Source organism: Nothoprocta perdicaria, unplaced genomic scaffold, assembly GCF_003342845.1.
Source record: "Nothoprocta perdicaria isolate Ctin4 unplaced genomic scaffold, notPer1 scaffold_18, whole genome shotgun sequence".
In the NCBI taxonomy this organism is placed as follows: domain Eukaryota; kingdom Metazoa; phylum Chordata; class Aves; order Tinamiformes; family Tinamidae; genus Nothoprocta; species Nothoprocta perdicaria.
Genome location: NW_020454982.1, coordinates 1569570 through 1597008, shown reverse-complemented (window position 1 = coordinate 1597008; position 27439 = coordinate 1569570).

The window sequence follows — 27439 nt, the reverse complement described above, 5'->3', positions numbered from 1 at the left end:
CACAACCAGAAACAACCAGCATCCAGCTGCAACCTCTGTTACACACAGGGATTGTCAACTTCCAAAATCTATCAAGAAAAAGAAGGAACACTTTAGTGCACCCATCACAGCTGGGGGAAAGGAGTGGGGATTGGAATGCAGAACTTGTGAGCCACTGGGGAATGAGAAGTGGACTTCTCCTGAACCAGTTATCATGATATTTTTCTCATCAGAAACCTGATGTCTTGGTGACTTTGAATTCCAGCAGTATCAAACAAAATAAACAAACAACAACAATAACAACAAGCATTCTACAGCACTATACACACTATTTTTCCAAAATACCTATTTATGCTTCCAAAAGCAACGATAAGAAAAAGACTATGAGGTTTTTAGGATGCAAGTCCAGACAATATAATTATTTTTCTAACATATAGCAGAATAATCTGCTCCTTAATAATCTGTGCAATTGGCAGAAATGCATTTTCCTGTAATAATTGCATCCCAAACAGACACAAACCTATTGCAAAATTACTCTTACTATCTAGCCCAGGTCTTAGTGGAAGTACATATATTTAAAAAAAAAAAAAAAAAGAAAGGTACCTAATGAAATAGAAGCGGATGCTTTTGTGGAAGGTCTCAGAGTTCAGATCAGTGAATGGCAAAATCCCTTTGGTGTGTGGCATGTTGCCCTCCCAGTTCCCATCATCACTGCTCTCTCCCCAGCTGAATACACAGTGAAACATGAATCGAGGTCCCTAACTAGCTCTCATACTCTGCTCCTTAAGATGCCAGCTTTTTGTACACTTCTTCGCTAGCCTTGTACACAGGTTACAGGCACAGCAACAGCAGCAGCGAAATACAGGCCAGGCTAAACCTAGGATGCTTGATGAGCTTCCAGGGACTTTTGAACAGTTTCCATGGTGTTTTGATTTCTCCCTCTGCAACTTTATTACTAACCTTCCTTTGTCATCCAACAAGCTCACGACACTCTTCAGAAACAAGCAGAAGTACAAAATTTGTACATTAGTCTACCTAAGCACCTGAAAGGCAACCTAAGAATGTACTTTTTCTCCTCATTTATTAAGCAAAAACACCAATTTGATTGTGAAGCTCTTATGCATATTGATGAGCTCTTATATAAAGCCTGTTTTTAATTTAAAAACAAGCCCAATCTTATTTACCAATGTTCCTTACCCTGAGCTTGAAATAGGAAAAATTTGGTGGCAAGCAAAATAGCAACAACGTGATTGCTGATTTTACTGGCTCCTGAACTGTGTTCCACTGCTTTAAATACAAAAAGTCTTTTAGAAACCACAAAGAAATATACGTTATCTGTCAAAGTAAAGATAAACAAAATTGAGGTAAAAGCAGGAGTTCAAAGGTTACTGAGAAAAAATGTTTCAAAGAAATAGTCTTGATGAAAAGAAAGTCTTCAGAAGACAAGGCAGGAAGCCTTTGCAAGCATGCGGGAAGGTCAAAAGTGGGCTAGTACAGATACTGGCAAGACGTGAGAGAAGACATTGAAAAGGCTCAGAAAAATATCCAATAGCACCCTGAGGACATTCTTCTTTAAACAGGAAAGTTACTAATGCAGTTTCTCCCGTGCTTAAATAAGTTGTCACAAGGCAAGAGCTGGATCTTCATCCCATTAAAGAATAGCTTTGCCAGTGACTTCATTGGGAGCCTCATATATTTCAAAATTTAAGCCTCAAGTCAGGTTCCAGTTTTTGCACATTATTTTCTTCTTTTTGATGCCAAAAGAAACACTTTTTCACTTATTTTCTAATGAGGAAATTTGAACAAGTATATAATAAGCACTTTTAAAATGGGATTTTTAGCAAACAAAGTATAAGAAGCCAAAAAACCCCGCTCTGTTCTCTTGGATATTACAGAGATAAATACTTAAATGAGGCCAAATTATCATGCATCAATCCAAGCATTTACCTTTTTATGTTTTGAGAGAGAAACAGAAGAGCTCTGTTAAATTTCCAATTATTCAGTCAATCCCGTCAATATGAGTAAAGAAAAGTCTAATTTCTTCATAAAGATCAATGAATGCTCACTATTATCTGTGATTTTAGCCCTGTGACTACCCCACGCTGAAGCTGTTGGGCTTTCCCATCACTGACTGGGAGGTGCTGTCAGTGGCAGCATCTGCAAAACCTCCCGCTTATCTCACACGCTCAGTCAGGTAGCAGCTGTGTTGCTTCAGAGATGAAAGCAGCACAAGGACAAGCGACCCCTTTCACTGTAACCCAACTCCCTGTATTTTACAGGCCCCACCAAGCAGACTTGTGGTGACAGGACTTGTGGCCTTCTTGCAGGCAAACCATACGGTTGGGCTCAAGGTTGTTAAGAACTGTTGCCCTGACCTACCGTTTGTTTAGTGTATCACTAAAAATGGGATCCTCAACAAGTCTTCTGTTGCTACTACCCATTGATTCATGTTCCAAGTCCAGCAAGCTACCCAGCTGATTGCTCAACAGCTGGATGGGAGCCTCCCATTGCCGAGTGGAACAGCAATGTACTTTAGTTGGTTAGTTACAGTTTCCTCTAAGTCCATCACAGAATTGGTCGATTGGCTCTGATCGATGCCAAGGTGTCAGTTTAGATGCAAACCCTTTGAAAAGCTGCACTTTGGGGCTTAGTAATAATCAAGAGGTCTGCAACCAACACATTTATAGAGCTTGACAGCATCAGCCTCCGATGAAAACGGTTTGCCTGTTCATTCACATCATTGCATCAGGAGCTTAAAGAGCCTTTTGCACTAGAAATACTCCTAAATTTTACACGTTCAGAAATGGACTCTTTAATAATTTGGTTCCATTCATCAGCTTTCAGGATTTCTCATTTCTTTGTGTACTGCAAGTTAGGCTGCTATGCAAATGACAGGGATCTATGGCAACCCTTTCCTCTTCCCCAAAAAGCTAACCCACAAATACCCAGAAAAGGTATTTTTCACAGAGTCCTTCAAGACACGTACGCACCTGCAACACTTTATTTCTTGTCTTTTAATTTTCTCTAGAGACTCTAATCAATCACTATCAGGTCATGAGCCTGGAAAATGGTTCCAAAGACAAAGTGCTCTCCAAGTACAGGAGTTTCAGCTGCCCTTTGTGCTTTCAGAGCAAGTCTTTAGCAAGACTATTTTGCTCTAGAGCAGAACATATTTGATTCTACTTAGATGAAAAGCTGTCATGTCATAAGCAACCTTGTTGAGTAATGAGTTTTGGAAAAGAACTTTTCTAACTTCATTTTTCTGTTTCTTTTAAGATGGAATCACAGGCATTCACTTGGTATGATAAGGTCTCACTGATATGAAAACACAGAAAAGAGATTGTGATTACTGAGAACCTCTGCTAGGCATCCTCCTTTGCATTATCCCAGTGCCTGCATTACAGAGGGCTTGGCCACTGAGCGATGCAGATATTGTCCTCCAAATAAGCACTAAGTGCATCCCAGCTTCGAGAGCATGCAGAGCAAATTAGTCATCTAAAAGCTCACGTTTTGGCATGGGGAGAGGTAAAATGTTACTCTGATTTCCCAAGTGTCTAAAACGTAGATCAAGTAACACTAAAATGAAAGAGTCAAACTGGAAAATGATTTTCACTGGGATAATCTTCAGACCTAGGAAATAAATAGAGCAGATGATTTCTAGTACAGTACAGCTCTGATATGTAATGCCCCTTTACCAACATTTCCCTGTTGTCACATACTTTATCACATTTTTTAAAAGCCACTTGCTTACTGTCAGTCTATAAGGTGATATTCATTGGAGTCTGGTGAGGGTTTGAAATGGCAGGATTTTTAGGGAGTGGACCAATGAACAGATGCAGAACATTTTGCTCCTGGCTCTGTCTACCTTCTTCATCCTTCCCTGCACACATCATCCTTTTCTAAATCAAGAAGTCACTGACGCTTGTCATGAGCTCTGGGACAGTCCACTCTGAAATGCACATTCCTCCTATACTCTTTACATTCATTTGCTCTAAGTGGCACAAGAAGAACAAAGTAGTAGAGGGTAGCGTAAAACAAGCCTGATGACTTTATACTTAACCACATAAGAAAACTTTCTAACTTACAGGAATGATGTGCTACAAAAAGACAAAAGAGGGCAATTCAACTAACCTTTTAAAAGTTTTCCCTGCTTTTTGTCTATTATTCCTTTTTGCTGCATTATATCTAACTAAGGCCATAAGCCTGAAAGTTTCTTCTTTTGGACAAAGGCAATACTTGGGCACAACCGGTTGCATCACACCAGGAAAGATCTGGGCTGTACCTGAAACTTGGCACTGTTGGGAGCACAGTGATACTCAGCGATACCTCATCTCTCCCTTATGCTCTGCTGAGGCTCTTTTGGGATTGTATTTGCTTCACTCTACTGTAGCACTTAGGCACTGCAAAAGGAAGAATATATTTATGTCCACATCTCATGATATGACAATATAGTATGAATGCAATATTCTGGAATTTGGCCAGGTGCAAACCTGATGTCCCACTTGTGTATTCCCACATCTCTGTGCCCTTCCTAGTGCCTGCGGGTTGGGAGATGCAGAGCCCAGATCCCCAGAGTGCATGAAAACAGCATTACAAATTCAGAATTAGTGACTGTAACATCTTATTCTTAAGAGAATATGTGATATTCCTAAAATTATAAGATCCCTACTAAATAAATGCTGGCATCACAACCTAAAAGTGAGCACTACTGCACTGCAAAGTAAGCATATACTAAAAGAGAAACTCTCCCCTTAAGCCTACAGTCTTTCTTTATGCACAACTTCTCATAAGATCTCACATGATAATTAGTGACATTTCAGGTTATTGAAGCAGTTCCTCATTTGCTCGTTTGCCACAAGAGGGAATAACAATCTGAATCACGGGATTAGAGAGAAGACACAGCAGAAACAGCTCATCATTTCAACCCCCTTCCTTCCACTCCAGGACAGAGGCACATGCTGATTTAGGGACTGCAGTATTTTATTCTGTGCAGTTACATATTACTCCAACAACAAGAAAATATTTTATAGCATCATAGCTTCTCTGTAGGGAAAATTTTGATGGGACTGCTCAGTGAACTAAAAAATTTACAGGATGATCTGTCACTTTTATCCTCTTTCAGTTGGGGCAGAGGCGATTTCATTTTTGGGTACTGTGCTGCGTGAAATATCTTCCTACGACTTAAAAGATCACCTTACTGTGCACGCACAGACACTAGAGGAGAGCAGATCCCCTGGCACAAGTGCTCAACACGGTGCCTGCTTCGCCAAGGCCGAGAGGTCCATGCGCTCTCCCTCCTGCCCCCAAGCCGAGATGGTTTCGGGCACATCACCCCTCTGTCTCCCTAAGTTCAGCCTCAGTCCCTTGGGAAGCAGCAGCCCTTGCATTTCCACAAATGGGAACCAGTCACGATGGACATCACGCTGTATCATGCGGGCAGGGCAGTGTTTTCAGGATCACCCGGATATTTCTGCAGTTTGTCAGCTGCAATTTTCTACCTGTGGTGCTCTTGTAGTTCTCATGTTAGTGCTGACTCGAGGAGTCAAGACGCCTCAGGTCCCCCAAACCAGTAGAAATGCAGAAAATTCATCACGATATAATTTGTTACTTGGATCAGCAATCTACAAACTGCTACCAAAATTACAGATAATGAAAAAGCAAAGGACAAACTCAGAGGGAGAGATCTTCAAGGGCCTAATTCCCACCACAAGAAAATAGGAATGAGGAATCCACACAGTTTTGAGCGGTCTCTGACCATCATTTGCAGCTGCACAAGCGAAAACGCTCTGCCAGTTACTTGACTGCACCTAAAAGCACCATAAATTCAGGGCCTTTTGGTAGCTGAGGATTTTGCAGAAGGCTGATCCTAGTCTCTTCAACATAAACACTGTTCCTCATTTTAATCTAGCGCGTATACAAAGCTGGGCTCAGGACTGCCTGCGTGAGCACACATGAAAGCCAGAGAGGAATGTGCAGAGCTACTGCAGCCGGCGTGGGAGGGCTGGGGGATCCGGCCAAAAAGAGCCCGCGCCGGAGCCTGCAGCTTGGGAAGGGAGAGGAAGGAAGGCGAGAACAACGGCAGCGCCGGGACTGGCAGCCAAGGAAAGAAGATTCGGCTGAAAACCCCACACTGTTTTGAAAAGGACGTTAAAGTTTCATCAGACAGGGTTCACTCTCACGAAACACGGAGGAGTAAAACAGAAAAGCAGGAATAAACACACGCATTTCACAGTGCGCTTTTAGCTGTAAAACCGAGTTTCCGATCTGTTCCCTGCTCTCACACATTCTGAGAACAAGCAAATAAAAGGAGGAGAAGGGAACGAGCGAGACGCCTGGCTGCGGCCTGCGGACCGCGCGCCGCCAGGGACGGATGCGGCGCCGGCACGACGGCAAATCGCAGCGGAGGAACGAGACGGGATTGTCTTCTGGAAATAAACGCTGAGGGAAGAAGAGCCGTTTCTCAAACACACACACGCAGAACGCAAGATGCTCTTCAGAACAGCCAGTGCAAAGCTGCCAGATGCTACCAGTGCTAACACCAAAAATGGGGAGTGTTGGAAAAAAGTCCTTATTCTCATGTGCAAATTCAATGGTAAGAAATTGTCAGGGCATCAGCGCCTTTAGCAGAGAAATGCTGCAGTGCTGACACAGTGGCAAGGGATCTGGTTCAGAGAATTAGAGCAATATCATTAGAAGGAGCAAATGAAGTGAATATAGATGCCTGAATCTGTACGTCCTGCTCAAACCTGTGGCACACTGTGCCAAAAATGACCTGATACTGCTTGTCACTGCTGTAAAGGATTGGAGAACTGCCATACGCAGGAGATACCACAACCGTTTGTTTTTTGTATATGAATAATAAACAGTTTATATATACATACACACACATAAAAGTAACATATTCAAAATTATCTCAAAATTCAAAGACTCCTAGGAGTAACAAAGTCAATTCGCCAAATGACACCTAGGCTTGCAACTCAGGTGAATACTTGCTGCAAGATTACTCTGTGACTTTAACACTATAACATTATTTTATAACATCTTAATTTTAAATAAATTTAAAAAGTCCATATGCTGTTCTACATAAATTTACTAACCCAGCTTTAAATTATCCCATTTTCTGTGTTTGAGAGATTAAGGAACTTATCAATATTCTAAAATACTTATGAGGAATGGCAATCTAGGACATTTTACTGTATTGAATGTATCTGGGAAGTACACACTGACTTCGAATATCTAGCTTCAGTTAAAAAGGAATAGCGATAGTTCATTAACTTATCTGATTCTTTAAAACCTGCAAGCCCAGGTACCATCCTGTCCTTAACTCTTGAGGGCTGAAATCCTAACCAGAGAATAAAATGAATGCCTGTCTCTTAAATTACCCCTTGATTAAAAGTAAGCAGCTACATCATCTGACACAATACCAGGCTCATGCTCACAGGTCAGAAATCTAAACTTAAACCAGTTAGAAACCGTTAAAATGTACATTGCTGCTGGCACACCTTTCAGAGCAAGCACTAAAGTATGCAGCATGTGGGTCCCTTTAAATAAGTCATTCTTAAAAAGGTTTATTTTTCAATCATTCTATAAACAAGAATAAATCAAAAACAATTCAGTCTTTCACCCCACTGAGATAAAGTATGTGCAAATGCCGTTTCAAAGTTAATTGTCACCGAAATATTTAAGTCAGGGAAAATCATTGTGAATGTCAGAATTTTGCAAAAACATCTATATTTATTTCCATATCTATCATATTCCTTTACAGTTGTAGCTCTTGGGGCATAAAAACATTTTTAATAGGTTAGCACAACTATATGCAAATGCTAGGAAATGTATTATTCCCCACATGAAATCAGGTTAATGTTTGTCCTTACTCTACTGCAGAAATAAAGTGCAGAGACATGAATAAATGTGAAATACAAATGGTATAAATGTGGCTGGTGACAAAAATTAAAGCTTTGATCTACTGCGGCGGAAATGGGTTTATCTAGGCTATTTGGTTATGCTCTTGTGTACCGCAGGAGCAAAGGAGCAACGTAGGAACTAATCTGTCACCTTTGAAGCCTATTTTGTAGCACCATTTTTAATCACTCGTCTGCATCAGCCAAGCACGGATGCTTAATGCACGGGACGGGGCGGACGAGGAGGAAGAGGAGGGAGCAGCGGGTGCAGGGCAGGCAGAGAAGAGCAGAGCAAGCCAGCGCAATGCACCGGATCGTGTCCCCTGCACTGGCACCAGCAGCGGCATGCCAGGTCGCTGCCTTCCTGCACACCGCCTGCGAGCTCCTCGTGCAGAGCCCGGCTGCATCCCTGCTTCCCACCCGCGCACGCTCTCCTCTCCCGCTTCCCTCGTCACGGGATGCTCCGGGCGAGAGCGCCGTAATGAAATGGCATCTCCAGACACAGAGAGCTCTTTTTGCAAGGCCCCCGGCTATCTGACTTTCATTACACTTCTCAGGAGGGGGCATCACTCCCTGACAACTAACATCTGGCCCAAGAGACCTCCTCATTTGAAACAACAAACTAATTATTATCACCTACTCTTTCCTGTAGCTTTTATCTTTCTTTATTTTTTTTTCAAGAAGAAATATGTCAGCATATTTTTCACTGGAACTGTTAATGTTCTGTATTCTTTCTCCCCTTAAATATGCTTTACCTCCCTCTCAGAGGAGCAAATCCGCATTTCATCAATCAACTTCAATTACCTACTGTATTTCACTCCTTGGCGTTGAATTATGAGCTTGAAGAACGTCTTGACACCCCACAAACATTTAGGTGTCCGCCTAACCCAGGTCCCAGCCTACGTGCCAGGTTACCTGTCACCTCGTGCATGGCCAGGATGGTGGATTTAGTTTTTTTTTGGATTTGCTTCTAAAAGTGAAACTATTGGTCTTGTTGTTAGAACATCAATATAAGCAAAAAGAAGAGCTAGAGGCTTTTTTTTTTTTTTTTTTTTTTTTTTTTTAAAAAGGCTTTTGTTTGAGAAAGCAAGCCTCTGGAAAGAGATTTACTTTTCAGAGTGCTGAAGAAGATATTAGAGGTCAGCTGAACACCTTCTCTAGGCAGAGACAAGCTACCCTTGTATCCTTCCTGCAAATTTCTCTCAGCTCTTTAGAATATAGTCACCAAAATTTGCTCTCCAGCTTTATCATCCTTAAAATGAGATCAACAGTAGTAAACTCACTGGATGGTTCCTCAGTACTTTTTGTTTTGTTTTTGTTTTTACATAATAGTGCTAGGATTTCATTTTTTCACCCATCAGAGCCCCAATCCCATGCCAATCCATGTTCTGGACTAACAGTTCATGCTCTTTGGTTTTGGGTGCATCCAGTCTACCAAGGAAACCTCCAAACCATTTGGCAGCTTTGTGGACTCTTTCATGAGTGTTGATCCATCCAAATTAAAAAACACCATATAGACAACTGGGTTCGCCTGAATGAAATACCTGAACCAAAACCCAAACCTACTTCTTTCAAGAAAGAAAGAAAAACTAAAAGAGATCCAGATCCACAAGAGAGGCTCTACCATTTAATTGGAGGATAACCACTGCCAAGCATGAGTTTTCAGAGGAAGTTAGCTAAAAAATATTATTGTTCTGTGTGAAAAAAAACCACATTGTCTGAAGAACTGTCAGCCTGGGAGAAGCACAGGGAAAAAGGAGGATAACTACTGGGCTTCTAAACGTGGTGGGAAAGCACGGGTGAGGTGGACGCAGTCCCTGGTTCCCTCCACGGCCACCCCTTCACACAGCGCAGAGGGGACAGGGAGACCCAGCAAGTCCCCAGCAGCTCCTCAGCCCAGTTTATTTATTTATTATTCCCAAAGTTCCTGCCCTTTGAGGCAGACTGGGGCGGCCTCCCCACGCAGATGCTTGGAGGGAGTCAAACCAAGTAAACACCCAGGCAAAGCTAAGGTTTCAGCTAAGGCTGAAAGGCTTCTAAGGAAGCAATTGCATTTTTATTATATACACTGATACCGTTACACAGACCAGTCTCAGTTCCCTGGTATTTTTACAATTGAGAATATAAAGTTTTCAGGAGAGTGAGGCGATGTTTTTAATCTAGTTGCTCTAAACAAAGGTAAACAAATAAAACCACTATTTGCCTCCCTATTTCCTCGCCAGAAAAGATAATGAAGGCTCCCTGATTAACCGCGCTCCTTTTTAACCCGCTGTGCTGCCTGAATGCAAGCGAGCTCCTTGCTTTGTGCTTTGCAAGACAGCAATAAAGGGCTCATTTACGTTTCAACCGAATGTAGGAGTCTTAACAACTATTAATATTATTCTGCTTTATGAAGAGGCATTTTATTACTACATTCTTATTCCAGGATCAGGAGATACTACCTACAGTCATTTCACATCTCTCCATGAGGTTGTTCTCAGTCCCTCTTGCCAGCAGCATAGGGCTGAATTACTTGGGGCAGTCTGGCTTTTACTCTGCGTTTTGGCCTGCCCTACGCAGGCGTGGGGGGCAACCCTGGCCAGCTCCTGCCATCAGTCACAGCGGGGCAGCCGGGGGCTCCGAATGAGTCATGAGATGGGGGAGATAAAGAGTGTTATTTTAGGAACTTCAGACACTGAGTTGAACAGGCATCTGGGGCTGAGCACATGGGAACCAGATGGCAGCTATTTGGTTAAGGCTTTCAGGCTCCCCTGGAATTTCAGACTTCCCCTCGGTGCAGCTGGGTGGACTGGCAGTGAATGCCCCCCAGCCCAGGGGCTGCCAGTACCTCCAGGTTCTCCAGTTTCCCACCGATCGTGCTCCCTAATGAGTGGATTTTAGCTCTAGCAAGCTAGGAGTTAACATGACCCTATTATTATTTATGGTAACAAAGCAGCTACAAACTTCACCGCTTTAAGTGAAGACCTTTACAGATCTAGAAAGGCCCTGCCCCAGTCCACAGTTTTAACACCTTCCTTCTTTTCCCCATCACGCAGTGGCAAGGGCACAGCACCCCCTTACCACCCTTCTAACTGCAGAGCTCTAGGTGCCCATGGAGAGAAGGCTGCACGGGGACCGGTCCCGCACGCTATCACAGGCGCAAACTTGTGATTTCACTCAGTATGACTTCTAAATACACCAGGGAGTATTAAGGACAAGTGAACCAGATTTCCCTCATGCATATTTGAAGCCCAAGTTGGCAAAGGCAAAGGCAAAAGGAAAAAAACAAAGACATAATGCAGTTGTTTACTCGTGATGCACGAGTGCAGCAAGTTCCTCCATCGTGTCCTGGGTGGTGGGTGACACTGACCTCCCCTGAGCACCCAGTCCTTCGCCCCACCTTTGGTTCGGGTGGTTTGGATAGGAGCTAGTTGTCATTTATAACACACCCAGTTACCTCGCACACACCAAAACAATCCTCATCTTTTTTTTCTTACAGAATTTGCTTTTGCATCCTAACAGGATGACCTTGATCACAGCTCCAACATATATTAAGGGCACAAGTTCATGATCATGACTATAACTCTGCAAGAGTACAACTAGAATCTATTGTCATTCCTTTAGATCATTAGATCCTTGCTGTTTGTCCCTGATCAAATGGTTATGAGCTCTGAAATATAGGCTGTTTATTTTATTTATATAACCTAAAGGGACCAAGAAAAGGAATAATATTTGAAAGAAATAAAAATCTATCCCTATCAGAGCATTTACACTCAAAACCCAGATATGCCAGTAATAAAATGCAGTAGTGACTATATTGCTGCTTAATCTTACATGAAAGGTGCATGGACACCGGGGATTTGAGCAGCCCTCTGATGCAGGCAGAAAGGATGCAGCAGAAGCTACAGTGTGTTCAAAGATCCCTCTGTACATTCCTCCCATCATCTTCTAGGCTTAGATTCTCCTCATTGTTAAGCTGAGGCTTTTGTTAAATAGCTCTAAGAAGGAAACATATCACGCTGCATTACCTATTTAATGAACAGGGCTGTCTGTAAATATGGTACGAAAATATCATTAAATGACACCCTTATTTTTGCATATGTATCAGAAGAGGTAAGAAACGCTAGCTGACATTTGAGATTAGTGCTATTGTACACACACCTCCTACTTCCAAATTTATACAGACATAAGACAAGACCACAGGGAAATGCAAGGAGGAGCCAATAGCAAGAAAATGAGAAAAAAAATCAGTAACATGGAATTCTTTATCACTTGCTACAGGTCCTCAATTTACACGCTCTGGGTCCCCTACCATACACTACATGAGTCTACCCAATTCATACCACCCAGCATGAGATAACTGTTTAAGAATGTACTAAAAAGGAGGAGGGATGGGAAATTAAGATATTCATTATCATGGTTCTAAGGCTTTGTGTGTGTGGTTTAAGAGGCTTTCCACAAATATTTTCAAGGTATCCATAGCGGGGTTGCACTCACCCAGTGAATGTGAGGAGAGGAGGAAGAGGATGAGGAGGAGACACTGCAGGATAAAGGGTCGAACAACCCAACAGGAGCCCTGGGACTATTGAAAGGGTAGAGTGAAAGGATGGTCAAAGAACAATGAGCGATTGTAGTGGTTTCCCGCAGGCAGGAGAGCTGGGGGGACGTTTTACAAGCAGGAGTGAATCCTGACTGCGTTTTGGCAGGAGATGATGACACAGAGAGCATCATTTCTTACACTGCTTGGTGACCACAGGCGCGCAGGATGCTATACAGCACTTAACAACATAAGTCATGGCCAAATGGCCAATACATAACATACATGACATAAGTCATGGCCAATCTTTATGGGCCAAAACTGACATTGAGATTAGTAAAGAATATACAGGTAAAAGGTATATATACATTTACAAAGGTAAATTTGTAATTGAAATGGGAAAAAAAAAAAACAAAACAACACAAAATGGTATTTGGTAGTGCAAAACTCCTCCAATCCTCCACTGACCCAAAATAATTGACATGACTCCATTAGAACAAAATAAGGAAGGAAAAGGGTATTTTTCAGTGTTCACTCGGATTCAAAGGGCTTATCCATTCCCATGTTTTGGGAGGTGAAGTTTCTAGAAAGCACACTGGAAAGCACAAACCCACATTTTCCGCCACTGAATTACAGTTACAAAAAGGAAGTCGAATGCTGAGTTTCTTTCTTGTTATTTGCAATAGCAAATTGTAATTTGCAAAAGGTTTTTTGAAAGCATTTTGTGTTAATTGAACTAAAAAATGCTAATCTCTCAAATCACTGTGATCTTAAAGACACATGTAAATTATCTCAGCATGTAAGAGAGCAAAAGCTCAGACTGCATTGAATTTTTCAGGATACAAGGTCTTTCAATGTGCTGTTAAAGGATGCCAGGGTGTCTTGATTTCTTTTTCTTGTGTGAAACTTAATAAAGCAAGCGTATACTATATTTAACATATGTTTCAGAACATAGTTCTAGATGTTTAAAAAAATACTTGTTTTCTAACTAAAACTGCAAAGAATGGATTAGGGTTGCAAACAGTGAGCTGAAGGCCCATTTCCTCCCTCCACAGAAGGGTGGGCACTTTACTGTACCCATGTCAGCCCTCCTTTATGTCATGTAATCTTTGTATAGACAAAACCACTAATAAGCACCTTAAACACCATAGCTTAAATATGCCATGGAGAAAGCACCAATGACTCATGTGCATTTTGGGTTGATGTTCCCAACAGGAATATGAAAGAGACTACAATGTTCAATCTTTTTGTTCCTGGACTCCCACCCCTTAGGAACGAAGCAAGGCTACCTACAACCCAATTAGCACAATTTCATTGCAGAGAAGCAACATGGCATGTTTAGCTCTTTGTCCATTATAATAGTTATGAAAAACAGATCACATTTCTTCTGCTAGAGAGAACTGCTCTCTCTACAGCTTCCTGCTGATCTCTGCACAGGCTTCCTTTCTACCAGAACCTTATCTGTCTTACCTACGGCTCTCAGGCCATCCAGCTTCATTACACTAGCTACTAATCATTTTCCTCATTAAAGCAACATATGCACCATCATTTAGAGATTCCTCTCTATTTTTGCATACTTGTCTTCCCTGCTTTTCACTTGATATTTCACCACTGTGTTCAAATGTCTACATTCATTTTCCTGTACTTCACCCCAGCCTTTCTTACCTTTCTTCTTGTTGCTCTTGCTAAACTCCATTTCCTCCTTTCAAAAAACCAAGTATCTCCTGTAGGCCCCTGGCTCTAAAACTGCCTGTGGTAGAACAACCACCTAAACCAACGAACCAACCAAAAGAAAAAAAAACAAACAAAAAGGTTATATTAAAAAATAAGTTGATCTTAAAAGATCTTCATCAGCAATTCAACTTGTAACCTCACCTCATCTAAACACTCATCTAACCATACAATTTGTTATTTTTCTCACCCGTCTTATACTTTTTCTGAATGCAGAGCTTGATTTTACCAAGCTCATTCCCATGGAATAACATCATTCCCTGTATTAATTTCTACTTGGTGTGACCAAGGTTATAAATTGATCCTTTGCTTTAAAACTTCTTAGGAAAGGTTCACACTACTTGGTCATCTCTGAACCACCATGTTTACTTTAGGCAGTAGGACAGTAAAAGTAATAAAGGCTGGAGGATTGCAGAAGTAGTTAAAAGTACATTTGATAAAAATAAGCCCACAATACCAATCAGATACTCAAATGTACTATATTCAACACATTATTATTTTTGATATAGTAAGCTGCAGTTCATACATATGTCCTCAGACTTTGTAAAATCCATATGAAGACAGTGCTATAAAATTATGCATATTATAAAACACCATTTGTAGCAGAGGGGAAGGAAAAATAATACTGCATATGAGGGGTATGAAAAACTTAAGTAAATTCTTCACAAGCAGAGATATATTTTGTGGCTTTACCAGAAACAGTTTAAGCAAATAAAACCTGTGATTTTTTTAAGACCTTGTATCAAAGACAACATACCCACATGCAGCAAAAAGGGGAAAAGGCAGATTGCCTGTTCTACTAAAAGCCTGAGTTTTATCTACTAAGAAGAAAAATCCAACAGCCATAAAAATGATGCAGTTCTTCCACAATCCCATAGGGCATACTCAGATTTAATGTGGATACCTGACCTAATGTACTGTACACTTATGCCAGGTTTAAATAAAGAAGCTTTCCCTCTTCATAAGTTGCTGTATGGGAAGTGGTAATTGAAGGGACCTTGCACAGAAACCAAGGGGTTCTCAGTAACTAGACAAGAAAAACATCCTTGATTTGTCACATCATAAGAAACACTTCTGTGTACTCTTGTATATCAGAGAAATCTGCTAGTTATTATTTACTAACAGGCCAAAGACCTGCTAGGACAATACTAGGTTTTATTTGGTAGTGAGAAAAATTCAGCCAAGAGGATGAATCAACATTGTCATCAACTTCAGAGGCTGGATTTCATGGGTGAATACCAGATGTGTGATATCAACTTCAGCAACAAATAGCTATCTGAGGTATGAAACTCCAAACTTGAAAAGCCATAACATCAAAACCAGCCACACGCTGCATATTAAACCCGTGACAAAGTACTGGTTCAGGCTTTAGAAAAAAAGTGCAAGATTTTCCTAAGAGTGTTCGACCATTACTTGTATAAACAATTATTCCAGTTGTGTGAATCCACTTAATGTAAATGTGCTTTCAAGAAGCCAGCTAAATAGGTGATTGGTCTTTTGTACATACAATTACTGTGATGTGTACACTGAAGAACTACCATAAAAGAGAGCTAGTTAATCAAAATTAGAGATGCAAATACTGTTCACCAGGGTCTAAAAATGAGAATCCTGTTTTAGAAATCCAAATCTTAATGCGACTGTTCACATACAAGGCAGGGTTATAACTATGATGCTCAAGTTTAAAAATTGAGCTCATGGTACTAGTCAAAATAAAGCAATAAAATAGCCTTACAGGCCATTGGTACTACTTATTTTCCTTTGTATTCTGCTCACTTTTGCAGGCCCATTTCATGGTTTTTTTTCATTTTTTTCTGCAACATGGGCTATAGGCTATTTTCCTGGATTTGTCTATAATAACCTTTAAATCCTTTCTTTGTCACTATGCTGCATAGCTGTTCCATTGCATATAGTCTGTTCAGTGCCTATGAATTGATTATTTCATGTTTGTCTCAAACATCAAACAGTATTTTCCACTTTCTAGTCCAGCCATTTAAAATGATCCAAATCCACCTGAATAAAACCAGATCCTTACTTCTTCCTTTTCAGTAAGGCATTTAGTTTGACAACATCCATCAAAATCGGTCACAGAGAACTTGTATTTGTCATCTGTCCCAAAGCCAACCTCCTGTTTGAATATTATCGTTTGCACTAGTAATATTCACAAAACAGTAATGCTGGAATTCCTAGGCTGACCTTAAAACACCAAAAAGGTCTTTAAAGATACAAATTGTCTGCCCCCTGATTTATTTTTTTTTCTTCATTTAGCTTAATTTTCTTCTCTTTTTCACCCAGTCAAATGATCATGTAAAGGAACCACCAGAAAATGTGACTGTTGCAAACTAACATTTCTCCTCTGGACAAAGTTAGGTGAAAAAAAAATGCAATGAATTTAAGAATTACTCACACTGGAACACGACCAATCGCCCCTCCAAACCATAAGCAGTAATCTATGACAAATGTAGCCACAAAGATTGGGATATAGGAAATCAGAGAAGTGACAAAATATGAGAGACAGGAACGTAGGAGGAGGACACCGGCAGATCCGGCATTTATCCTGTGCCGTCTGCCACTTCCATAGCAGGGCTCTGGCTGCTCTTGCACTGTCACTGCCCCCCTCACTCTCCCATTCCCCAGAAACTTTGCACCACTTTCCGCATGGTCCCAACTGCCACTTCAGCTCTCAGGAGAGCCTGACCCTGCCCCTCGGCATCATTCCCTGCCTTACGTTTGGCACCGTGCACGCGCCTCCTCACTGGAGAGCTGAAACGAGGGAGGATGTCCAGGGACGTCAGCGGAGCCAGAGCCAGACAACCAGTTCGTGGGCTTCTAACAAGGAATACATATTTTCAGAGTGAGAAAAACCATTGCTTTTGTTTTTGTCTTCCGGAAGAACACAGCCCACTGATGAAGTAAACCAGAACACATGTTTCAGTGACATCCAAGTTTCATGTAAAGACCTCCAGTGATCACCTCCTTGATCCTTGCAGGGATTGTTTTAATTCGCAATATTCACCGTGTCTATATTTATTTATTTATTTTCTTCTCCCCACATGCTTTCTAGCTACAGAAATCTACACAATCTATAATCCTGCTGTTGTGGTTTCCAAAAGTGCCACTGCTCTTCAGCACTATGAGACAAGGAAATTCCCTTTCCAGGCAAATTCCAGCTTCCAAGTTTTATAAATCTTGAGCTGAAACTGAAGACAGAGGAACTTTCTCAAGCTGATATGGGAAGCCTGTGATGAAGAGATTTTTTTTTTTTTTTTGCCTTGGTTATACCAAAAATCCTTTTGCTGTGGTTAAAATCTTCGTCATTTAGGAACTTTACCTCTAGGTTAGGGACCCAGCATCATCTGTAGCTTCACCCTTCTTCACAATTTGCTGTGATACTGCATGAAAGGATGAAGCTTAAACTGTCAGATCAACTCAAAGGGACGGGTGGACTAAGTTCCACTCTGCCAGCACAGAACATTGTTTCCCAAGGAAAAATCACTTATATTTTATTTATAATGCCAGCCAAAATGCTTATTGGGAACAGAGGTGGGAGGAAGGAATATTTTGCCAGTGACAGAGGAAAATAGCAATTTACATTTTACAGCTGATGAATGTTTGTCCCCAGAGGTTATATGACAGTTGGATGACTTTTCTTTTAGGAGAGGAAAAGAAGAAAAAAAGTGTGACAATTCTGCAAATGAAAATATATCCCCACTGTGAATTATATTCACCTTGCAATACCCAGGAGAAAGCATTTCATTTTTTCAATTAATCGGACCTTTATGAAGAGCTAGCGCAGAAGAAACACTCGCACAGCGCCAAGCACTTGCAGTCAGGGTAGGCAGCGCTGCAGCTCTGCGCACTGTGTATTGCACCAAGTGACGCCTAAAAGGTTTTACTGTCTGTGCTGGGGGCTGAGCTTCTTTACAAGGGCTGTGAGCAGTCGTCTGCCAAACCACCGACCACCAGTTTTCTGCCTGGATGCAAAGGGCATGCCCAGGAGAAGAGCTTTAGTCCTATGGTGAGTGAAGCTCACCAGATCCTCCAGCTCCCAGCACTCTAGGCAGGACACACTTAAGCCTGAGCACTCATTTTTTAATTCCCATTGATAGGAATCTGAATTTTCCCCCAAGTGTGCCCAACTGGAGAGCCTGCTCAGTCACACAACAGAGCCTTAGTTGTGAAACAGCCCCCAGGAACCGCTTGCCAATCACAGAATCATTATGGTTAAAAAAGACCTTCAAGACCATCAAGGCCGACTGCAAGCTCTTCCACACCCTGCCTGCTCAACCACGTCCCTAAGTGCCTCATCTACATAGTTCTCAAACACTGCCAGGGACAGAGACTCCACCACTTCCTCGGGCAGCCTGTTCCAGTGCTTGACTACTCTTTCTGTGTAGAAATTTTTCTTATTTTCTAACCTTAACCTTCCCCCATAAAACTTGAGGCCATTTCCTTTTGGCCTTTCCTTGTCCAAGAAAGCACCTTCCCTCAAAAACTGTATCTTGGAATACATGGGCTATCCAAAGACTAGTCACAGAGCACACGGTCCCTCTGCTCCCCCAGTTGTAGTTAATAATGACCAGCAGTGCAAAAGGTAAGGGCTAAAGTTCCAGGTTGTTTTCTTGTAGCAGCTCGAAGCACCTTCTCCTGGGACCTGAGGGCACTGGGGTGAGAGGTGTGAAAATTAAAGGAAGCTCCATATAGAGTGGAGTGAAGGATTCCTGAACCATCACTGAATCAGAGAGCCCCAAGCTAAGAACAGCCTATGCCATGTTCTGAGAGCACACTGATTGCTCTGAGAATAGAGGGACCCGCCTTGGGAAGAGGGAAATACAAGGTTTTACTTAAAATGATCCTTCCTTGGGCCAACAGAGTGCTTGGTTATTGTTTTTCACGTAGTCACTTCCAAGTAAAACTTTTCTTTCTTTTTCTTTCTAGCTTTCTTTTCCTTTACTTTCCTTTTTTTTTTTTTTTTTTCTTTTTGGCCTGCTGATGTGCAACAACAAAAATCTGTCTGTTCTTCTATTTGAAAATTCTATTCCTTTCTATGCCCCTTGTTTTAATGACCACCAGCTTTCACTAATAAACTTTTCACTCAATACTAAGAAAAAGTTTACTCATATTCACAGAGGGAGCATGCTCTGAAGCAATCTGTCTTCCTTCTCGCAATGGGATGAAATTTTAAATCTGAAATTAAAATACAAAAATGAAATTGGAAAATAAGAATTTCCATCACAAATTCAGATTTTTTTTTTTTCGCTAATTTTCAACTGCAACCCATATAATTAACTGCAAAGAAAAAAGAGCAGGCCTAGTAGGAGAGCAGACATATATTGGAATCAGGTGTCTGCGTTAGTGAGAAAGTCAGTAAGCAACAGGTCATGCTGCATGCCTTCTGTGAGCTTATTGCCTCTCATTTGACCTTACTTTAAATTTACTTTACAATAAATTGAGACTACAGGATCCTGCTGGATCAGCCCCTAGCAGCAAATGTATAAAAGTATGTGCAAATGCTGTCACTACCATAGCTGCCAAGTCTTTTTGGCTAGAAAGCCCAAATTGACTCATAAGTACAGCTATTCCCAGCCAAAAGTAAGTGTGTATTGCCTTACATTTTCCTTTCCACATTTCTCAGACATTTACATTTATATCAACACATAATGAGTGGAGGAAACACAAAGACATTCTAATGGTGTTTTCTCTAGGTTGTCAAAAACGCCTTTTTCTTTATTTTCCCTCACATGAACATTAATTGGAGCTGGGCAAAAATCCGCATATTAATGCAGTAAAAGTAGCTCAGGTACATTACATTTAATTTGCATCTAAACTTAATGTCCTGAACACCTCATGAGCAATTTCCACACGGGACAGAGGACACAGACTCAGCCCAAGGAGCTCCGCACAGGTAAATGGGCATCACCGGGACCAAGGAGGACAGCAAGCAGCCCCGCTCTGCTCTGGCGAGCAGGCCTCCCCATGCAAAAATAAACCAAGCGTCGACTCAAGATAACTGAAACCACATTTACTGCACAGATTCATGAACTCAAAAAGCAGAGCTGCACAGACGCCATTTGATCCCGCTAACATCACCACAAGCCAGAAGACCAGTATGTTTAAACTCTTTCATGCTCTTAGAATAATCTAGACTTATTCACAGCGTTTGTTTTTGCTGGCCTCCTTTTTGTAGAATGTGTCGAACCTCTTTGTAACAGCAAATGTAAAATGCAGGCAGCCCTATAGATCAGAAGAGCTGAAGTTTCCTTTTGCTGTGCTCCCCCCAGCTCCCTCGCGTGCCTCCACCCCTCTCTGGCTCTTGTTTTTCTCATCTACATGCTGTTTCATTTAGCCGCATTTCCTCCGTCCCCGCAGCTCCCTGTTGTTCCTTTCTCAGCTTTCAGCTCCACCTCGTCTCGTCCCAGCTCCCTCCCGCTCTGATCTCCTCGTTTCAAAAATACCAGACAAGAAGGGACTAAAAAGAAAGAGAATCAAAAGCTCTGGGTAAAGCTGCTGTTCTCTGAACTACCTCACTGGACATTGTGCTACTTTTATTTTAAGATATTTTAGGACAAATCCAAGCAGCTGTATTTTTCCTTCTAATGTGAAGATTTTTAATCTAAAACTATCCAAGTGTTACAACTCTTTTTTTATGGAAAGTTTACAGCCGTCCTGATAGAAGATCAGCTAATTCAACAGAGCACAACTTCTGCAGTAATCCACCAGCTTTCCAATGAAACTCTGCCCAACAGTCACAGCCTTTTTCAGTGCTACAAATCTGCTCATTTTGACTCTGGGTCAAAACTGAGTAACTGATTTTCCTAGGTTGAGTTCAAGCCAAATCTCTAAGGAGAACCTTAACATGCGGCTCCAGTTCACCTATGCCCTGGCTGTGATTTAGCCTCCCATCACAGTTCGTGATGAATGATCTTACAATCACCTTTTTGGCTCTCTTGGTAAGAAAAGAGGATAGACAAAGTATTACGTCATATATAATTTAGAAAGGGATGTAGCACGCAGCTTTCTCTATAAAATATGAGCAAATATTCATGCCCAGTCTGAAAACGGCACGTGCCACTTAAGAGAACTGGCCACTTACACACACAACTACCCAATTTGTTCACGCAGTCATGGCAACTGGGGAGCTAACTTGCTTGAAAAACCTGGCTTAGTTTATACTTCACCTAAAAGTATGTCCTTTAAAGCACATCTGAACATAAAGTTTTAATGATTCTTTTTGAATGGGTTTTAAAGATTTTTTTTAAGTGGTTGCCTCCAGGGATGCATAAACAATTCTGTTCAGTGTCACTGATTAGCATTGCAAAGTATTAACTTCAACAGCCACACTAAATCACTGCGATCTGCCTAAAAAAACTTCACTTCCTATCAAGGTTTGAGTACTCAAATAGTGGACGTTAAGGTGCTCAAAATATTGCAAAGCAGGGTTATGATGGAAGTTGTGCTTATACAAATTATAATAACCACAGACTTGGAGAAAAATCTGAATAGTTCACCTCAAGCCTTCTACAGAGCTACATACCCTAATGCGTACTGCATATATTGTAACTTCTGCAGGTACAAGACAGAACAAAATAAACAGCAAAAGAAGATTTCAGTGATTTTTTTTAGACACATTGAAGCCTGCCTAGCTACATTGCAAAGAAGGTCTGGGACTGTTTTCTTCCTCATCCTGAACTAAAGGTTGCTTTTTGCAAAAGAGGGAGGCAGAAGAAAGCGTGCTCGGGATGAGGTGCGCTGCAGCGCCGGCTGTACTGTCAGTTCGCTGTGACAGTTGAGATCCTGGGCAAGGATGAACTGTGTTCCCTCACTGACACTGGCAGACAGCAAGGACCGGAGTTTGTGCACACTTCTGCCACTACTTGTGACTGATAAGATTAACGCCGCTGTGATTTTGTTTTGATGAAGGACAGGGTGGGAGCGTGCTGCACTGTCTGCAGCACAGGGCTGTGTCTCCTGGCAAGGAGCCGGCATTAGGATACATATTTTTCTAAAATACGAAACGGAACTCAGAAGTTGGGAATAATACGAGTGCAATAATTTAAGGTCTGGCATTAGAATTACTTACTGTCCAGTGACATTTCAAAGTAACCCGGTGAATGCCATAACCAGAGAGAGGAAGGAAAGCACAAGTAACATAAAGTAGGACACATCTTTGGTTAAAAGAACAACGCACAGAACATGCTGGGTAACCAGCAAGGTGAGATCCTGCTGGCTGTTCAGAGGCAGATACCCCATGCCCGTATGCACGTGGTTATCCTGTTTCTACACAAAAGGCAGCACCAGCTGTCTGCCTTTGCATCACGCAGCCCATTAATCCATAGCATAAGTACCAGAGTATAAATCTCCCAGTTATACCACAGTATAAGTCACCAGAGCATCCCGCATCGCACTGAGAGCAGGGCCAGCGGATAGGGAACGACAAGTACTAATATTATCTAAGCACTGGCTAATCTTTCACCAAAGGTTGTGCTTATCAGTTCCCAAAGAACCAGATCCAACTTCTGTGAGGAGAACTACTCCAGGAGTCCACAAGCCTTTGAATCAATCCATAATTATATATGTTGTAAGAGCAAGCAAGCTTCTTGGGGTTGGTAAAATTGGGCTGATTCCTTTTGCTCTAATGTTTCTCATTCCTTGAGCTACAGCTTATGATCTTTCCCTTATGACCTTTCTCCAGAACTATAGGACTGGAGGGGACTTTCTGAATAACTAAGTCTAACCTCCTGCCACTGGTGACAGTGATAACAGAGAAATCATTTTATTCCCAGTTTCAGTTTTTCAGGACAGGGACAGTTCCTCCATTCTCAGGAACACTCTGCAACTCAGAAATACGTAAGAATGCAGAAAAAAAAAGTCAGAGTTGATATAAAAGGCAGGAGAGGGAAAAGGAAAGGGATAAATAATACAGATGGCCCATATTGTCCATTCTAAGCATGTTATGATGTATGTCACTTGCTTATAGATTACTTCAAATCTCCTATCTTCATCTTTGAGGCTAATGTCCTGGAATAAAACATTCTCATGTTCATGCATAAAGATAACAAGTAATCCTAGACAGAATATTAGTAGCCATGTCTCTAGCTTCTCCTCTGGGCTTCCCTGTGCTGACTCTGCAGGTTTTTCTGTTGTTACAAGTGAACCTGCTTGCAGCTGCCTACAGAAAAGCTGCTGTGATGCTGCCCAGCATGGTGGGAGCTCCTCCCAAGCAAAGGTCCATCAGAAAAGCAGTGCAATATGTCACTCTTGGCTGCTGACCTGCAAAAATAAGACATTCTATTGAGAAACACATAAGGCTTTCTGAAGCTTCCATTTGCACTTAATGTGCAAATAACTGATAATTAAATCAGAAGCACGATCACCGACCATTCACTAAAACCAAGGCGCATGCAACAGGATGGTTAAATGCCATCTCTCTCTAGAAGCCTATGCATAGAAAAGATAAAAACAAGTACTGTTTTCAGTCACAGAAATAATTCTGCTCGCTCTGCTGGTTGTGGTGATGTATGGTTTTGTTTCTACATGTTGTAGGTTCTACTGGTAATCATTTATAGCAAAGGTTTTCACGTAGACATGACACTACTCACTGAGATAGGAGATGGACCAGAGACCACTGCCCAAAATAGAGTTATGGAGTCAGTAACATTTCTCTGTGTAATTTACAGAAATCTTGCATCTGATTATTTACTTATATATTAATTCACAGTAGATTGTTTATGTGACAAATGGTCTATAGTTATTAGAAAAGCATGTAGATTTTTACAGAATTGAGAAACTGGCTCTTGCAAGCTATGGTAAAGTTTCCTGTGTTGATTTTTCAGTATTTAGCGTGCATTCAGAATACATCCTCACTGCCATGCAATGCTCTACAGACTTGATATATGATTATACAGCTGTGACTAAGAAATGATGTACGAAATAAAAATCCCTGAACAATGCACTGGGAATGCAGCGGTTCTAAGCTACCAAATGTGTTAGGAGCTGCTATGTTTTGCAGGCAGAAGTAAAAAGAAAGCCACTGCATCTTCGTAAGGACCCAAAGAGCAACTATATTAAAAACCTTTCAGAATATACAAATGTCCCCCATACTGTGCATTATGCATTGTAAGATAAGACTGAACAAGGGAGTCATCAGGGATCGTCACTCGCTCTGGGAAGGCTGGATGCTCCGTATCTATGCTAATCCTCAGTGAGTGACCCAGGGCAACGGGCCCTGAGCCAGCCAAGCTCCCAGCCATGTCAAGCCTGTCCCCTCCATCTTGTAGCATCATTTCTGCCCATATGCAGCTTCTGAAAGTAAGCAAATCAGAGTGGTGATGCTTTACATGCATCTTGTGTCAACCCAAAATACAGAACAAGAAGAAATTAATTTCATTGTGCCTGCTGGCATGTTACTGCATTTTTTCCAACCTTAACTGTCTGCAAATGCAAAAATAAAACTCCTTGCCTCTCAACTCCCACCGTAAGAGGAGCACAACAACGTGGCACTGTTCTGCCTGCTCCATATAGGAGCTATCGGAATAGCAGTACCCAAGCAGCAGCCATTGCACTTTCCAGAGCTATGCAGAAGAAAAGACGGAACTGCTGCTTTTTTAAATCAGATCTTATCTGGAATAATCTGATAAGACATAACTGAAGTCACCTACACAAATATTTATTTCTCAAAATATTCCTGAAATGTCATCGACGCATGATTTACTTTCCTTCTCCCACACGGTCCAGCGAAAGCTGCCAGGCCCTGGGAAAGCCTTGCTGAAGTCTGTCTGGGTTTGCGTGAGACCTAAATGCAGATCACACAAGGAATATATAGTTTTATTATTTTTATTTTAACAAAAACTCAGAAGGCTGTTAATGACTGAGACATAAAGCACCTGTGCGGCCCTGCCAGCAACCATGTCCCCAACGGCCGCAAAGACGCCTAGGCCGAATGTCGCACAGACCGTGCTCAGCCCGGGGTCAAGGACAGCCCCGGGGTAAGCACAGCCCTGGGGTGAGCAGGAGCCTTCGTCCCACCTGCCTCGCGCAGCCCTGTCCCTCACGAGCGCACCCCGCTGCGCAGGAGCGTCCGTGCGCTCCCCCAGGCCTGCGCAGCTTCAGCCTGGGGCCCCCTCTTCCTCCCCACAGGCTGCCTTAAAACACAACTTTTAAAGCTGCCGTGTTGTGTTAGTGGCATTCTCCAAGCTCTCTGATGACTCAGAAAACTGTCAAGATCTCAGCCGTCTGTCTCCATAAAAGATTTATTAACCTAAAACCGCAGCAGACAACGCACTGATTCTGCAGTGCTGTACAAAGGACTCGGGGATCCGGCTCTCCGTTTTCTTCACAGGAAACCTCTGGGCAATTTTTTATTCCTGTGCCACTGCAAGTCCAGATCCTCTCAGCTATTCTCTGTACATTTTTGTAAAAGATTTACATCTCCTTCTCTAAACTCTACCAAAATCCCTCACATGCACTTCCTCCCTCGGGAGAGGCAGCTCACATAGGGGCGATATGTGCAGTACACTTCTAATTTTGTCTTCAGATGAACACATTTAAGCTGATGAGAACTTCTTAGACGCTGGCAGCTTCCACTGACGTCAACTGGAATTGCAAATTTGCAGTCAGTTTAAGTCTGCTGCCGCCAGAAGCCCCCGTGGGCCGCCGATCCCTAACCTCTCCCCGCCGACCGGCCTCCTCTCTGTGGTCACACAGCAGCGTTACCACCACAGGACACACCGGCCCCATACAGCAACACCCCATACAGCAGGGCACCGGGACTGCCAAAAATCTGAATTTAAACACACCTCGTCTGCTGCAAATTACAATTATAAATTACAAATATTGGCAGGAGGAATGGAAGATGACCAGTCTTCTTTATTTTAGTACCTTTGTATCAGAATTGTGCTTCCTAATTCTCATGAGTTATGGAATAACTCATGATATTATTTACTCCATCAGGAAGGTACTGCTGCATGCAATTATTGAATTTTAATTCCTTAAAAGTACTAATACAATGCATGGATATATGGAGGTAAAGCAAGGATTTGAAAGAACAACACAATATTAAGAAATGCTTAAATTAAAACACAGTGGTGTAATGGGCACTTGTGCTTATGGGCACTTCCAGTCTGCTAGCACAGGAATTTGCAATATGAGAACTCAAACACTAGAATTCTTTTTCTTTCCTGCAGTGGTATCAAGATACACAACTATATTTTTTCCCAAAAAAGTTCTAAATGAAACAGTTCTTTAAAATGAAAGATTAAAAAAAATCAGTGCTGTAAACCTGACTAATTCTCTGAAATAATGTGCTTACAATATAAAGTATACATAAGAAGCATGGCAACATGCATCATCTAGAAATTATACACTGAATAGATGCCATTGAGGAGGAAATGATAATTCACTGGAAGGTTTGAACAGAAATAGAATGATATATATTTTTAATGAAACTTCATGAAACAGCTTGGCATTAAGACCCAAAATTGGCATTCAGTGGAGTGATAAAGAAGTATAAAACAGAGAACTAAATCAAAATATGCACGGGGTTTGGGAATGCTGCTTTGTGCTGGGTATGATGTATGAGTGTCAGCCACAGAAAAGAAACACCAAAGTAGTAATGGGAGCAGAGGCTTACGATTTCTCAGTACATCCGTTTTAGTTACAAAAGATTTTTATGCTTCATTTCAGACATTATTTAAACATTGTTATTTCTGCAAACATGCCACACTGAGATAAGGTTTCATGCTGTACCACATCAAAATGCAGATTGGTGCAGAATGCCTGAAAGTGCCTTTATTGAGGTAACTGTTTATTAAGTTGTAGAGGAATTGAAATTGCAAATCCTTAAAGAATGGGAGATAGAAGGAAAAGGAGGAGAGAGAAGCAATGTTCTCCTTAATCATGTGATTTGCACAACATCAGTACAGTTAGGATCTAAATAAAGTTTCTAGAGTCATCAGATATTGTAGATGCTTCATTTAATCTAATGGTTTCCATTTAGGTAATTTTCATGCATTTTAATCTATTTAATGATCACCTTCCCTTGGCTGATTTACTAGCTCTGAAACTATATTATACTTCATCTGCAAGATTTGGAATTCCAGACAACGATACAGAAGCCCCAGAAACTTTGGTAAAGGTGCTATTTTGCATTTTTAACCTCAGTTAATCATGCTATTTTACTAATGCTGAAAACCCTGCATATAATTTCAACTTGTGGAAAAACAGTGCTCTGGAGATTTCCAGAGAATGAACTTGACTGAGGTTTTTTTTTTTTTTTTTTTTTTTTTTTTTAATTCTGCTCACTCTGACAAGAATTGAG